The following is a 16558-nucleotide window of genomic DNA, read 5'->3' on the forward strand; positions in this document are numbered from 1 at the left end:
ATCCAACCACCTACCTAGTCATCATTCTCTCTAGGTCTTCTGTATTTCCTGCCTCCAAACCTGGAGGGATGTACTCTTGCATCTGACTCCAATGTTAAGTCTACTAAACCTGCACTTGCTACTAAGTCCACTGCCTCCAATCACCTATGACTGACTGGGTGGATGGAGCTACTTGCCAAATGGCTCTAGTTCACCCCATTTTCCAAGGGCTGATTCTTGCTGTCATTCACCCCTACTTTATTTCAAGCAAGACCCTTAGAGAGGCTGAAACTTGGATCTGAGATCTCTTATCATTTTATCTCTTTATTTCCAAAGTTAAGTTTCAGTCTCATGTCTTTCCTAATGAAAGTTTCTTCCTTCAGGACAATAGGCACCATGGTCCTAGTTGGTCATGGCCTTTCCTTTGAGTGTAGGATAACTCTGTTCCCACTTCCCAGGGTCACTGCTGGACTCCCTGTAAGATGTAGTTGGGGGTCCCTCACTCCCACTATCCATCAAGGTGTACTAGACATCCTAACCTGCCAAGACCAAATCCTTGCATTTACCAATGGTGCCAAACAACAGGCATCATCTGCTTAGCCAAATGTGCACCAGCTTGAGGCAAATTATGTCAGCCCAGTATAAAGTTAAGAGTACTGGAGGTCACTCATGTCAAACTGTTGAACCCGTATCAGTTGATTTGAAGATGTAAGCAGGGTCCAGAGTTTGATTCCAAATTAAATTAAAATTGTATTTGTACTACTTATAACTCCATTCCTTTTATTCTAGTCTGTATAACACATTCATCAATTTCATAGTTTAGCTCTTCCTATCCTAAATGTGCTAATGGCCCATTTTTACTAGATAGTCAAGGCACAAATACAGAATAACGTGTAGGTTTTGATTTTGCCTTTTTAAAAATATTCATAGAGGGAACTGAAAGAAATATTAGTTTCCTTTAGAATCAGGTTTACCTTTGATTGTTTATTTATTTATTTGGAAAAACATGCTCAATGTGACTCATGTGCTCTGTGCTTGGAGTGCATTTCTGGGGAGATCACAGAGAGGATAAGCCTCAGACCTGGATTCTGTTCAGGAGAGGGCTTTGGGAACTGTGGTGACAGCACAGAGAATGTCCTCCAGGCAAGCCGCCCACCTGCTTAATACCATTACACAGCTGAACAGGACTACTGACTGCGCTGCCATTTTCCTAATCTGAGAAAGTGGGTAACTAAGCAAGTCTGTTCACTTATCACCGAGCAATTGAGCCAGGACCATCAACTGTAACCACACCTAATGGTTCAAGTAAATTGAATTCATGCAGGCCAAGGATCTAGCAGACTCAAACATTTCCTAGCATTTATATTTGCCAAAATATGCTCAGTGACACTGAGGGTTCATAGGCATCTCCAGCCACTCCAGCCACATCTGCAGCCACTTAGAGACGCTGTGAAGGGGAAACCAGCTTCTTTCCAAACATGAAGCAGACTGCTAAGAGCTCTTCTATTTGGGAAGAATCTAACAACCTTTGTATGTTAAAGGACCACTCAGCAAACCTTCTCTTGGATTTCCATTCACTTCTAACCATGCATGGTCAATCAGTTCTTTTAACCATCATGGAAGTTTTGTTTAGTGTCTAATGTTATGGGGGAGTCACTAGCCCCTCCTCTGATGTAGATGAGACCTCTTTTCTATAAATGTCATTATGAACAGTCAAGTTGGGGTCATCTCTCATCCTGGCCAATAAGGAATTTCTAGGCAGCAACTGTTGACCTTATATTATCCATAGTGCCTAGCAGCACATTTTGCATATTATGCTGAATGACAGTATGGATTTAAGTAAATGGAAAATAAAATGTCTGACATAGAATTGTGAAAATGGACCAGTGATTTTGGAAATCAAAAAAGTTGATTCAGCTCTTCCTTCACACACAATACCAATTATTTGTGCTGTTACTGCTATAATTTACTCAGAACACTTATCACAATTGATTGTGCGCTTCCTCAATACATCTTCAGAGTACATGTGTAATTTGACATAAAATTTTGTTTTAAGTTTATTGACAATTTTCATCTCCATATGTTTCATATTGTTTCATAATAATATCATGCTTCTCACTTTAGACTTTGTTGTTCACAATATGTTTGATAATCAGATGTTTTAATATGATCATCACATTAACCCAAGACCAACCCTGGTTCATGTATTGTAAAATTTCCTAAAATTTCTAGCAAATGTGTTTCTTTAAAAAAATGTAATTGGGCTAAATATTAAAATAAAACCTTTTTATTTCATCACTTCATTTCTACTCTCCTGTAGTACATAAAGATCCCAACTCCCAATGCTAGCTTATTTACTTGTCCTAAAATAGGTACAAGAATGCTCAGTAATGCTAATTCCTCTCTAAACAAATCTGTCTGTCTATATACACATGACTCATATTCTTTCCTTCCTCTAATGATTCAAGAAACCTGTTTATTCTATTCTTTCACATTTACATCTGGGAGTTTTATTAGTAGAAGTAAAAATAAATAATTTTGCTTAAATAGCTTTGCAAATCTGTCTTCCCTAGCAAAGTTGCGCTCAGTGTCCAACACTCTGAAAATGTTTCATAGTTTTTGAAAATGCTCTTGCAACTTTGGGAAATTTTAATTTGCTTAAAAATTTGTTTAAAAAGAAACTTTAAATATTCTCCTTTTACCTAAACACCTAATGTCAATTTAGAGCAAAAACCTCAAGAACGGGGTGGTGTATAGAGAAGTTGTGCATGTCCATTAGCATCCTCTCGCCACTTCAGGGCATGTGTGCCAGATGTCCCACTCCCAGTACCCATATGTCTTTCCCTAAGTGCTTTTTCTAGCCACTTCATAGCAGGTCAATGGTGCCAGGGAATTAGCATCTCTCCACAGGAGCCATCAACCAACATGGAAGGGAGTTGGTAAATAAATATCCCAGATCCTTTACCCCTGGGTGGCAAAGAATAACACTGAGGTGTATGTCCTACAGAATCTCCCAAAGGCACGCTCCCTGCCCAGGTGGAATAAAAACCTAGTAGCCCACATTGCCAGGCAGTGTGCCTTTTTATTGACTGCTTTCCTCCTGGTATTTCTTTTCAGTTCTACTGAAGTTTGCTTCACCGTCCAAATACTCTTTCTCTACTTTCATCTTTCTCCCAGGATGTAGTTCTGTGAGAGCCCAAATTAAGATCCCTAGTAAATCAAGAAGTCCCAAAAGGAAGAACCTTAGGATGGGATTCCAGAACTAAATGATTGCCTCACCAAAGGGCAACAAGGGAAGTCCTAACAATTTGGGGCATGCTGTGGCAACTCAATGATTAAGGCAAAACTGTGTCCGTTTATGGATTGGGTTCTTTGGCTTTCGTGTGTGTGTGCGTGCACGTGTGTATGTGTGTGTGGGTGGGTGTGGGTGTGCGTGTATGAAGTATTTTGAGTTCTTTGTATATCCTGGAGATTAATGTTCTATCTGAGGTGCAGGTGGTATAGATTTTCTCCCTTTCTGTAGGCTGTCTCTTCATGTTCTTGATTGTTTCCTTTGCTGTGAAGAAGCTTTTTAGTTTGATACCATCTCATTTTTGATTCTTGTTTTTACTTCTTGTGCTTTAGGGTCTTGTTGGACAATTTGGTTTTTAAGTTGACATGATGGAGATTTAGGCCTACTTTTTCTTCTAGTAGGTGAAGAGTCTGTAGGTTAATGCCTAAGTACTTGATCCACTTTGAGTTGAGTTTTATGCAGGGTGAGAGAGAGAAAGGTTTAATTTCATTTTGCTATATAGGATTTCCAGTTTTCCCAGGACCATTTGTTTAAGAGGTTATCTTCTCTCCAATATATGTTTATAGTGTCTTTGTCTAATATGAGATAACTGTATTTGTGTAGGTTTGTCTCTGTGTCTTCTGTTCCATTGGTCTTCATGTCTGTTTTCATGCCAATACCATGCCATTTTTGTTACTATAGCTCTGTAGTATAACTTAAGATCTGGTATTGTGATGCCTCCTGCATCACTTTTCTCACTAAGGATTGCTTTGGCTATTCTGGGTCTCTTATTTTTCCAAATAAATTTCATGACTACTTTTCCATATCTGTGAAGAATGTCATTGGAATTTTATTAGGAATTGCATTAAATCTGTACAGCATTTTTGGAAGTATGGCCATTCTGACAATATTAATTCTACCTATTCAAAAACATAAGCAATCTTTCCATTTCCTGAGGTCTTCTTCAATTTCTTTCTTCAGTGTTCTGTAGTTTTCACGTAGAGGTCTTTTACCTCTTTTGTTAGATTGATGGGAAAAGGAACTGAACAAGCACTTCAGAGAAGAAGAAATACAAATGTTCAAAAAAAAAATGAAAAAATTTTCAACATCTAGTAATTAGAGAAATGCAAATTAAAACTACACTGAGATTTCATCTCATTCTAGTCAGAATGGCAATTATTAAGAACACAAGTAACAATAAATGTTGGCAAGGATGTGGGGGAAAAGGCTCACTCATACATTGCTGGTGGACTGAAAATTGGTGCAACTACTACAGAAAGTAGTCTGGAGATTCCTCAGAAAACTTGGAATAGAATCAGTATTTGGTTCAGTTATCTCACACCTCTATTTATACCCAAAGAACTTAAAATCAGCATACTACAGTGACACAGCCACATCAATTTTTACAGCAGCTCAATTCACAATAGCCAAGCTATGGAATCAATCTAGGTGTCCTTCAACAGATGAATGGATAAAGAAAATGTGGTATATATACACAATGGAATATTACTCAGTCATAAAGAAGAATGAAATTATGGCATTTGCCAGTAAATGGATGGAACTGGACAATATTATGCTAAGTGAAATAAGCCAGTCCCAAAAAACCAAAGGCTGATTGTTCTCTCTGATATGTGGATGCTAATCCACAGCAAGGGAGGGTGGGAAGGGGAAGAATAGAAGTCCATTGGATTAGACAAAGGGAAATTAAGGGAAGGGAGGGGAAAGGGGAATAGAAAGACAGTAGAATGAATCGGACATAACTTTCCCACCCTTGTATATGTATATGAATACACGACAAGGGTTACTCCACATCATGTACAACTCCAAGAATAGGATCCTAATTAGAGTAAGTTATAGTCCATGTAGGTAGGTATAATGTGTCAAAACACACTCTACTGTCAGGTATCCCTAAAAATAACAAATAAAAAAAGACTCAACTGTGATGAACAGGATATGAAATAAGTAGAAGAGAAATCTCCAGTATTTGGAAGATGTGGGGAGTAATGGTCATTAAAAACCATGAAAATGGTTTGTTGTTAAGTGCACTGGAAGAACTGAAGAAGATAACAGATGGATCATGCTCCTGCCACCTCACCTCCTACACCCCTTTGCCTGAAGACCTTCTGTGACCTGGAAACGGAAGTGCTTCACCCTTCTGTGCAGTAGGCAGAAAGGGTTGGGAATTAATGACCTCCAGGGGCAGCATTCAATACAAGATTGACAGAAACTGACGTGTAAATACCCACCCTCATTCCTTGGATGAGTTGACTCAGAAATGTGTTCTACACTAGTTCTCAGAGATTTCTCATCAGCATTAAGCTCCAGTAGCCATACTGACATGATAAAACAATTCTTACTAACTGACTTCCTTCTTTTTCTCACTTAGCAGTGCTCACTTTACATCCTGCATAGACTCTGTCCTTAACTCAGGACCAGCTTCAAATAAATCCATCATTAATAGGACTTCAATGTTGTAACTAGAGAACCAGGCAAAGTCATGAAGAATCCAATCAGATCCCATTTAAACATTTATGAGATTTGAGCCCTATCAGGTTGAAAGAAAGAAAGAAAGGAAAGAAAGAAAGAAAGAAAGAAAGAAAGAAAGAAAGATGAAATGAATTCAGAATAGGATCAAGGGATAAAGAAATGAGTTGAATTCTTTCCACTGGGAAAGCAATTATGAGGAGGAAGAATTAGATTTTATATAAACTCATTTTCAGGAGCTTGAGTAGGCTACGGATTGCCCACTCCCTTGGTCAGTGATGAAGACCCTGTGAAAGCCACTAGATAGAGGTCTCACTCTTCCCCAGGACCTCAAGAACATTTCAGGATAATAAATACCAGACAATCCAAACAAAATGTCTATCAGATATGCAACATGTTCATTCTAGAAGGTCTTGGTACAGCGACACCAATTTATTGGGTAGAAATGCTTCCCTTTGCTTTTTCTCCAAGAAAATTTTAGATTAAAGGAGAGAGGGAGAAGAAAAATAAGCCAATTACACAGTATTCCTGTGTTAAATGTTAGAAAAACATATGAATCATTGGCATTAAGAGTACAATAATAATTATACAATAGGCGGGGTGTGACCAGCTCTTGGGAGGCTGAGACAGGAAAGTTCAAGGCCAGACTTAGCAATTTAGTAAGGTCCCAAGCAACTTGGTAAGACCCTGTTTCAAAATAAAAAAATTTAAAAAGGGCTGAGATGTTGCTCAGTGGTAAATTGCCCCTGGGTTAATTCCCCAGTACCCCTCCACCAGAAAGAGTGTGATAATTAAGGGAATATAGAATCTGTTAAATTAATCTTGTGACTTCAATTATAAATGGGCAAATAGATAATTATTTTAGACTTATAATGCAAAATAAAAATGAGTAAAGTAAATTTGGGCTTCTAAGTACACTTATAACAACACAAAATAACATATTTATAAATTCTTTATGTTTATAAGTATAATTTAATAGGTTTAACAATAATTTAAATGCTAAGGGAAGTTCTATTTTTCTGATCATTTAATTGCTTAAAAAAATCAAACATTAAATGTAATGTGTACCCTAAAATTAATTTTTAAAATATACTAGATATATAAAAAGGATAACTAGGTGTATAAGTTTACATTTAAGGCTCAAGAAAAAACCTAGAGTTTGTATTTGTAATTTTAATAAGTCAAATATTAATTTTTAAAAATGAAAACAAGTATAAAGACTATTTTCTATGAACAAGAGCTGCTTTCAAGGACAACTAGAAGACCCATCTTTTAAAAGGTTGGGATACAGTGAGCCCATGTTTATAATCACTGTGAATTTATTTCGTTTCTTAAAAGGGGGCAATCCAGCAGCCCACAATTACCCTGAATTACCAGTTGTCAATAATTTGCATTTTAAATCCCTTCACCATCTTGTCTGCATCAGAATTATGATAATAATGTCTGATTCTTTGGGGAATTATTTTTGTGTCTTCCCGTGAGGGTCACAACTTTCAGAGATTTTAACACAACCCCAAATGGCTTCTGCAACTGTCTGGTCTTCAGCTTCAATGCTTAGCTATCCTAAGAGCTTGTCCACACCTCGCCACCCACAACATAAAATGTGAAAAGAGCTGTCTCCATTGCTTCCTCTTCCCCCACCTATTCACAATGATGTCATTGCTCTATCCCTGTTTTCCTCATTAACTAAATATTCACAATTATACAAGGAAAAGTACCAACATTTTTTTTTTTTTGATAAAAGGGATTGACCCAGGAGCACTTAACCACTGAGCCACATGCCCAGTCATTTTTTATTTTTTATTTTGAGACAGGATCTCACTAAATTGTTTAGGGCCTTGCTAAATTGCTGAGGTTGACTTCGAACTTGCAATCCTCATACCTCAGCCTCCAAAGTCATTGGGATTACAGGAGTGCGCCACCACACCCTGCTAAGTATTGATTTCTTTAAGTAAATAAAACTGCTTTATTTGTAGGACTTGAGGTATGTGAGGGTATTTTTTTTTTCATTTGTTTGCTTTCACTGTTTTACTTTAATTACTTACCGAAAACATTTTCTTACCTCATTAGGTGGAATCTTTCTATGAATTTCCAAGACAGTTTCAGGGCACTGCCCAGGCAGATAAAACAAGGCACTATGATTGTCCCATTTTTCTAGGTGGTATTAAATAGTATTCATTGCACTTAATTTACATAAATGGACACTTCAAAGAAAACAAGTAAAATGCTTAAAGTTTTTAAAATGTTGGTCACCATTCACAGTCAGAAATTGAAAGACCAAAATATTCCTTCACTCTAACTCATTGACATTCTTACATGAAATGAAAGAAGCAGCCAGTTGAGAATTCCTTATCTACCCCAACCCAAACCCAAACACAAACCTGTGGCTGCCCACCTCACCTGGAATCTCAGGACTATTAGGAAAGCCTGTGACAAACTTTGAAAATTCCCTTCTGTGCTTTCAATCTCCCATACCTGCTCCTTTGAGCAAATGAGCTCAACTACTTCACCAGAAAAATAAAGACTTATCCCTTGTCTTTTGCCATAAAGTCCACTAGCTAACACTGTGTACCAGGTAGCATGCTGGGAAATAAAACAAGCCTGAGAGAAGAGGAGGATGCAGTCCCTGCCTTCCAGAAATGTCTGGCTTGGTAAAGGAGAGGATGCAGGAAAAAAACGGTTGAAATATAAATCTGTATGCAAGGAGACAGTAATTCATAAGACAAGCAGAACTTTTATCAAAACATGCAGAAGTAAAAGATATACTGACCTGAAATTTCTCCCTGAGTTCATGCTACTACCTATCTCCTAATTTATGATTATTTTCTTGTTTGTTGTCTAACTCCTGCCTAGTCTAGTTGAGGAAAATATGAGAGAAATATGTGGATTACTGATAATCAAGAAGAAAAATTTTACTGTCATTTATAATATGAAATTCCAATTATTAATTGGTATTTAAAATGTTACTTTATTGGGTTTTTTAAGGAAAAACATTCATTCTGAATTTTTTCTTCTTCAAATAAGTGTGGTTAGATAGAATACGTAGACAAAAAGATAATTTAAAAGAAAGAAATAAGGCAAGAGGATATTTTATACTATTAACTGATTTACCTCCTTCTAGAATCCTGTACTTTCTGGAATCCCAAGATCTTCTTCTCCTTTTTAAAACTTCTTCCATAAGAAAAAAAAGTAACAAAACAAAACCCTCGTATTTTGGTTATCCACAGAAGCATTTAAAAATCTCCTCCAAAATTCAGGGTCCTAAATCAACACCCCATAATGCCTCACTATTATGGGAGTTGACTGGGCTCAGCTGGATGGTTGTTCTGGGGCATTGATTGGATTAGAGCATCCAAGATGACCACTTACATGTCTGGCACATTGGTGGGAATGACTGAAAGGTCAGGCTCCCTTGTAACACAGGATATCAAGAAGTCTCTCCCTGCCACCACCACACACACACATTAGTAGCCTTTGTTGCCAACACAAAATATTTACTGAGCCCCTTCTCTAGACCAGAAAGTGATCTATGTGTAGGTGATGCAGTGGTAACCAAGATAGAAAATCTATCTACTTCATAAGTTTACCTTTTAATAGGGGAAAAAACAATAATTTTAAGTAGTTACAAATATTTTGAAGAAAATTCAACAGACAATATTATAAAGAATAAGAAAGCGACTTTTAATGAGTGCTTCTTAAATATTTTCTCAGGAGCACAGCACCATTATTAAACTAAATAAAAATAACAAAAGGATTTGGTGTTAGCATTTTGTTTAAGTTAACACATTAAGATAATATAATTTATTTCAAAATGAAATCCAGATTAGCATATTACTCAAGGATCAGAGAATAAAATATGATTGATTTTATTTGCCACTAATAAATTTTATCACAGATGCCGACTGAGTCTATCATAGTATAACATCACTCATAAAATTGTAGAAGTAATTTTTTATATATTGTTCATTTAATTTTTTTCATGACATAAAAGAATATCATAGATATTCTGGTCAAAGAAACACTCCAAATCCTTTGAAAATTCAAATTAATGTAGTAAACTATAATAGCACTTAATGAATAGTTCTTGAGATAGTTCATTATTGAATTATTTAGAGTATGCTGTAAGCACAAAACAAATAGAACCTTTTAAAAATTAGTGAATCACAATGACCTCAGTTCTAGTGACCATTTTTACCAACAGGAATATATGAACAAAAAGACAGTTATGAATTGATAACCATAACCTTGAACTAGAGTTCAAAAACTCTAAAATTGTTTTCTATCTTTGCTAATGACACAGATCATAACTTCATGCAATAAAACTTCATTTGTCAGCCCTTTCTTTCTAGTCCACTGAAGATCCACCTCTACCACTACTCTATGACAGCAAGCAAATCTCTTGAATACTAAAGGGATGATAAGAGTTGCCCAACTCACACAAATGTGATGGAAATCAAACTATATAATACACATAAAAATGTATTAGAAAGGTTTTTAATATTTTACATATGTGTAAAGGTGTATTATTATTATTTTATTATTAAATAGTTCTGATGCAAGAGCTTGAAATATCACTGTGGGAATTAATTTTGAATCCATTTGAAACTTAAACAAAAGCCAGTTCCATAAAAAGAGAGCAGACACTTAAAAATCAACTATTGCGAGACCATTTCAAGCATTATTTTTGTGCACAGTACAAAAGAAAGTTCTATAAAACTATTACATGCTGTAGATTGTATGACATGTGTATAATACATGTCAATTTGGGGGATTTTTAAATGTAAAAAAAAAATGTCCTAGAATCAGTGAACATGATAATCTCTTTCCAATTATAAAAGTAATCTATGTGTGTTGAAAACCTGGAAAATACCATGTATTCACAGAAACAAAGTAGCAAGTAACAGAAAAATTAGATTAGAGTTTGCATTATTGAAAATCCAGAGGGAAAAATAGCAGTTAGGGTTGATTTAATTCAGCCACCAAAGGCTATGACAAGAGCAGTTTCTTTCCAATGGTCTACTCTGCTTTTCATAGCATCAACCTTCTTGAGACAAACTTCCTTCATGGGATCAGTTCCAGGTATCCTATCTGCATCACTACACAGCTCTAGCATTCCAAGCAAGAATTGTAAAGTTCACCTGCTCTACTAAGATCATCTGAGTCATCTCATCTCACCTGAACTGTCAAAGAAAAATGCTCGTGAAAAGTGCATGGACCACATGATGAAGGTGGCAACATCCAAAGGAAAAATCTGTTCAGTACTAGAAGAGAAAGAGGAAAAGAATATGTAAAACAGGGTTTATTAAGTTTGCATGTCAACAATGGAGCCCCGTTGTTTGTCCAAAGGCTAGTGTAGATGTTGCTATCAGAGTATTTTGTAAATGTGACTGACACTGGAATCAATAGACTTTAGGTAAAATCGATGAACTTCCTTAATGTCGTGGTCCTCATTCAACGAGTTGAAGGTCTGGGGAGAAATGATTGAGGTTTCCTGAAGAAGAAAGAACTCTCCTCAAGACTGCAGCATGGAAACCTTACCAGACTTTTCAGCCTGCACAGCTCACCTGCAGAATTCAGATTCAAGACTACAGTGTCAACTCTTCCTGAGCATCCAGCCTGCTGGTTTCCCACCAATTCCAGATTTACCATCCTCATAAGCAAGGAGCCAGTTTCAAATCTTTCTCTCTCTTCCCTGCTCTCACTGTGTTTGTGCGTGTATGTGTGTGTATGTATAAAAGTCAACCAAAAAGTATTAAAAACTGAAAACTATAAAAAAGAATAGAAATCCCCTATAATCCAGGATGCTGCAATTTTAAAATGTTTTCTTTAACTTTGTCTACCTATTTACTTTTTTAATATAGAGGAACTTATTTTACTCAAATAGTATCATATTGGTGATACGATATTCAAAACCTTTGAATCTTGTCTTTAGTTCTTTACTATACTAAAGTTATCATTTTTCCATGACCTTAAATATTTTTAATATGATTTTTTAGCAGTTACCAAAGAACTCACTCAACTGAACTAGAATCTGTTTAACTGTTTGGTTGTTTCTGGGCTTTTTGATGATTTCTTTTCATTCCTTAAATCCACAACACAATTTCCTGATTTGAAAAGACAACTAGGCACTGCTTCTGAAATCTGAAGTCTCTAGAGGTCAGGATCAGAAGTGTTGCACTTGGTTCCACTTGGTGCAAACTGGAGCTCATTATGAATAATGAGCATGTTGCCAACTCAGCCTTTAGCCAGAGTGAGTCTGGCCTGGCATCAAAAAATATCACTAAACCATGAAGATGTGTATCTATCATAAAGATCTTCGTGGCAGTGATGTGGATTCTCGATTCCGGTTTTTCTGTCATAATCACTGTTATAAGCATTCTTTTGTTTTCAAGTAGCATAGTAATATTGTGATTTGTCCAAAATTTCTTTCATCATATAGGATGTTCATAAGACAAAAATCAACAAAGAAAAAAAAAAAGAGTTATAAATGGACCTGCAGGGAGTCTCAGTAGGAACATATTTTGCATTCTATATTTGCTCATTTACACTCCCAATTATTAGATAAAACTGCATGTGCACTCATGAGTGGTGAACAGAATAGATGTTCTTGGGAAACAAAGAAACACATGGTAGCGTGGCAAACCACGTTAGTCTTTCTCCAAAGCACAATTGACTTGGGGGTTTCGGGAGCCAACTCTCCCACCGAGGCAGGTTTTATTCTCCACCCATTATCCTCATTTACAGAGGTCCTGACCCAAATCCCCAGAGCCAGCACACAGCTCACAGCCGCTGGTTTTCTCTGAGACAGTTAAGTGGCATTTTTTTCTAATTGCTCCTCAGAATTTAGATGGGGGATAAAACATTTTGTGAAATGGTGATGGTAATGGCAAGAATTAATTTGTGGATATGGTCAGATGCTATTTTAGCAAGGCCTTGAAATGTGGCATGTGGTTAGCATTTATTTCGCTGATACAATCTTTGTCTTTGAGAAACTGATTTCAAAGTCTCTTGTTCCACTATTTCACACAGGTTATACTTTCCCTTTTATTTTATTTATTTGTCATATTCAAGAGAAAACTGTTACTTTGTAAATTCTAGGTTTTATTCTAGAGATGAATATTAACCTCTCTACCTAAATGTTGTTTGGAGACTCACATAAAATGTGTTTATGATCTTTATCATGTCTGTTAGCTAAAAGATTGAAAGGACTTTTTTTTTCTACATACAGAAAGAAGAAAGTTTCTTGTATGTGTGAAAGTTACTTACAATAAACTTATACTGAACTGACTTTTAATAAATGGAGTTGCTAAATTAACAAAGAACTAATATAATGTGGTATAGAAATTTTGGATTAAAAAAAAGAAAAGTCAAATCAGAAGATATTTGTGAATATATTCTGTTCCTTTATTTTTTATGGATTCATCTGGACCTTGGGTTCTACTGGAGAAACACCTTGTATTAAAATAAATCCCAATTTAATAAAGAAGATGGAACATAAGTGCTTGAGATATTAAATAATAACATGCCACAAAATGAGAATATTCAAATTTTAAAAATATCTAACATTATTTAACTACAACCCCATATTTATAATTGGTTAGAAATAGAATTTTATGAAAACTGGAAATTACACTGGTTAATTATCTGCCTGCCAATGCTTACTACATATAAGGTAAAGGAGAAACAAACTCTTTTTCTCCTCTTACACAGTCAATTCTCTACCCTGCTGATGGCCCAAATGTGGTGGGAGGAGTTCCTACATATCAAGCAATTCCCCAGCTGACACCAACTATGTGTTTTATATTTTAACTCAGTCCTGGGACTCTACTTGGGAAATAGCTTCAGATTCCACAGAGGAAGGACTCATTGCTACGAGATTCTTCCCACTTCAGATGCCAATTGCAAATCTAGTCATCCACAGTTTCTGAACAACCAGCTATAAATGGGATTCCCACAGTACCCTGCTGGGATTGAATTAATTTCCTAAAGTGACTCACAGAATTCAAGGAAATGTTTACTTACATTTGGCAGTTTATCACAGTACATTACAAAGAATACAGAGGCACAACCAAATAGAGAGATGCACCGGGCAAGGTAGAGGGGAAGGAACGTGGAGCTTCCATGCCCTCACTGGGTAAACCATCCTGCAAGCACCCTGTGATGTTCAGCAACCTGGCCTCTCTGAACCCTGTGCTTCAGGGATTTTTATGGAGGATTCATCACATAGGCACGATCAATTATGAACTCAATCTCCAGCCCCTCTTCCACTTTCCTGGAAGATGAGAGTGGACCTAGAAGTTCCAAGCTTCTAACCCTGATTTTGTCTTTTGGTGACCAGCCCTATCCAGGAGTCCACCAAGAACCAAAGCTACTTGGAAAGATAAATTCCAGGGGATTAAGAGTTCTGTGCCAGGAAAATATTGGGAAAAAAAAGATGCATCTAACACCCCCAATCACTTAAGAATTTACAAGGGTTTTAGCAGCTCTGAGACAGAAACCAGGGCAGACACAAAAAAGATCTATAGATATAGATACAGATAGATCACTTGTTATGTCATCATAGTAGATGGGGGAAATGGTATGGCGTGAAAGGTATCATCATAACTTAGCAAGAACATGCTATATGTGGTCGTTCTGGTAATCAACGTAGAAAGAGTGAACATGACATTGTGCCCTCGTTTACAGCATTCATGATTCCTGAAGGAGCATTTGTGCAGCAGAACTAGAAAACATTCACAATTTCTATAACTTACAAAAGAAAATAAATGTCTGGCTTGAACACCAAGGATTTAGACGGCAAAAACTAAAATGAAGTGTGAGAGACAGACTATCTTACAATATAGACTGTGGCTTAGAGAAAACTAGAGGAATAACAAAATAGTAAACATGGAAAACCTGAACAGGACAATATGCTTTTAAATAAGTCAAGTGCAAACCTAGTCCAAGGGTCCAATTAATATTCTAGGATTGTTTGTTTAGTAATGAACTGTTACCATTACTGTTATGGGAAGTACCTGACTCTAAATTACTTTTTTCCTTATAAATAATGACAAATGTTTAATTGTGTTGTTTTTAAAGAAAGGGATATTTTGTGTGTGTGTGTGATGCTGGGGATTGAACCCAGGGGCTTGTGCATGTGAGGAAAGCACTCTAACAACTGAGCTATGTCCCCAGTTCAAGAAAGGGATATTTTTTAAAGCCAGCAATTGTAGAAAGGGCTGCATTGAGAAGTTAAAGCTACTGTAAAAGCTCTCTGGATTATCAGATTTTTGTTTAAATTACCTTCTAGACATCTTCCAAGAATCCCTTGGGTACCTCTGACTTACCTAGTCCTAAACTGAACTCTGGGGTCTTTCTGGATATCCCCTTTCATTATCTCTAGTTCCACCATCCACTCAGACTAGGAAGCTGCAAACCTGGGAATAACCTACCCCTCCCCCCTACACACACACGCTGACATCCCTACTGAAGACCACTTGCTTTGGAGATCTCACCCCTCCTTCACCATCAGCACCGTCTGAGGTCCCCATCGGTGTCTGTTTGGATCATGACACTTGCCCTGGCTGATCTCCTGGACTCTACCGTCATCCTCCCTTCATGCTGTTGCTGAAGTCATCTTCCTAAAAACAACTCAGATCAAAGATGCCTTTTCTCCAATACCTTTTTTGGTTTCCTTCTGCTCACACACTCCTATAGGTACCACATTTCTTAACTCGCCTATGTCACTCATCTGTAAATAACATTGATATACAATTACTGCATTATATGTTAAAGAAAACAAAACTGAAAATGCAAAACATGAGATAAAGGAGAAATAGCTCTATTTTATATTCTATTTATTAATAGAAGTCCTTTGCTATCACCAAAATGTTTAGTGAGAGTAATTTGGTTTCATATTCTTTGTGATTTTCGGAAATACTTACTGCAATAAGGACACTTACAGATCTGGTCCTGAGTGCAGTTTGTTTCTGTGTTTAAGTTGATGGCTGTCAGAGCTTCTGACTACACAGAAAGCAACATACACAAGTCATCCTCGTTTTTTACAACCATCTACCAGTTTTGCAAGGGATTTTGTGAAAACTCACTAATTATTTAATTATTTGTGTTATCTTCAATTTTTAGAAATCATTTGTCTATTTTGTGAGGCTTAAATTAACCCAACTAGATTATGTGACACATAAATCCACTTAAACAAATATATGTAAACTTCTAATAAATTGTAGTTTGCTTTAAGAAAGGATAAAATAGTTAAAGACATCCTTTCCTTGTTGTAGATCCTAACCTTACCCTCATAATTCCTTGGACCTGGTAAGTCCACCCCTGTCTGTCAGACACGCAGTCTAAGTAAGGACACCAATGTCAATCCATATGTTACTTATTAGTAAAGCCTAGGTCCTTCTGACAAATTAATTAATTATGCCTTCAGAATGGACTGTGAGATAAACACTATGGAAGAAGTTGATTCTATTCACTTGTTCTGAGCAGCATATTTAAAAAATATATATATATATATATATATATACAACTGATGTCTTTGAATATGAGTTTATTTTCAGGGTGGTATAAAATCACAAATACTTCTACTATGTAAAAGCTTTGCATGAGCCAAGGTAATGTTTTGTTCATTTTGATGTACATTAAATGAAGCCTATGATGTACATACCAATATATATAATACATTAATTATGATTTCATGTTCTATCCTATGTTACCTTATGGAGACAGCAGTTTTAGCTAGAAATTGGGACTTAGGTGAGTTATTTAAACTCTCTTCTGAATTTCATCTATAAAATGATAATACATTTTTGCCAACTTACAGACATT

Source organism: Sciurus carolinensis, chromosome 15 (genome assembly GCF_902686445.1).
Source record: "Sciurus carolinensis chromosome 15, mSciCar1.2, whole genome shotgun sequence".
In the NCBI taxonomy this organism is placed as follows: domain Eukaryota; kingdom Metazoa; phylum Chordata; class Mammalia; order Rodentia; family Sciuridae; genus Sciurus; species Sciurus carolinensis.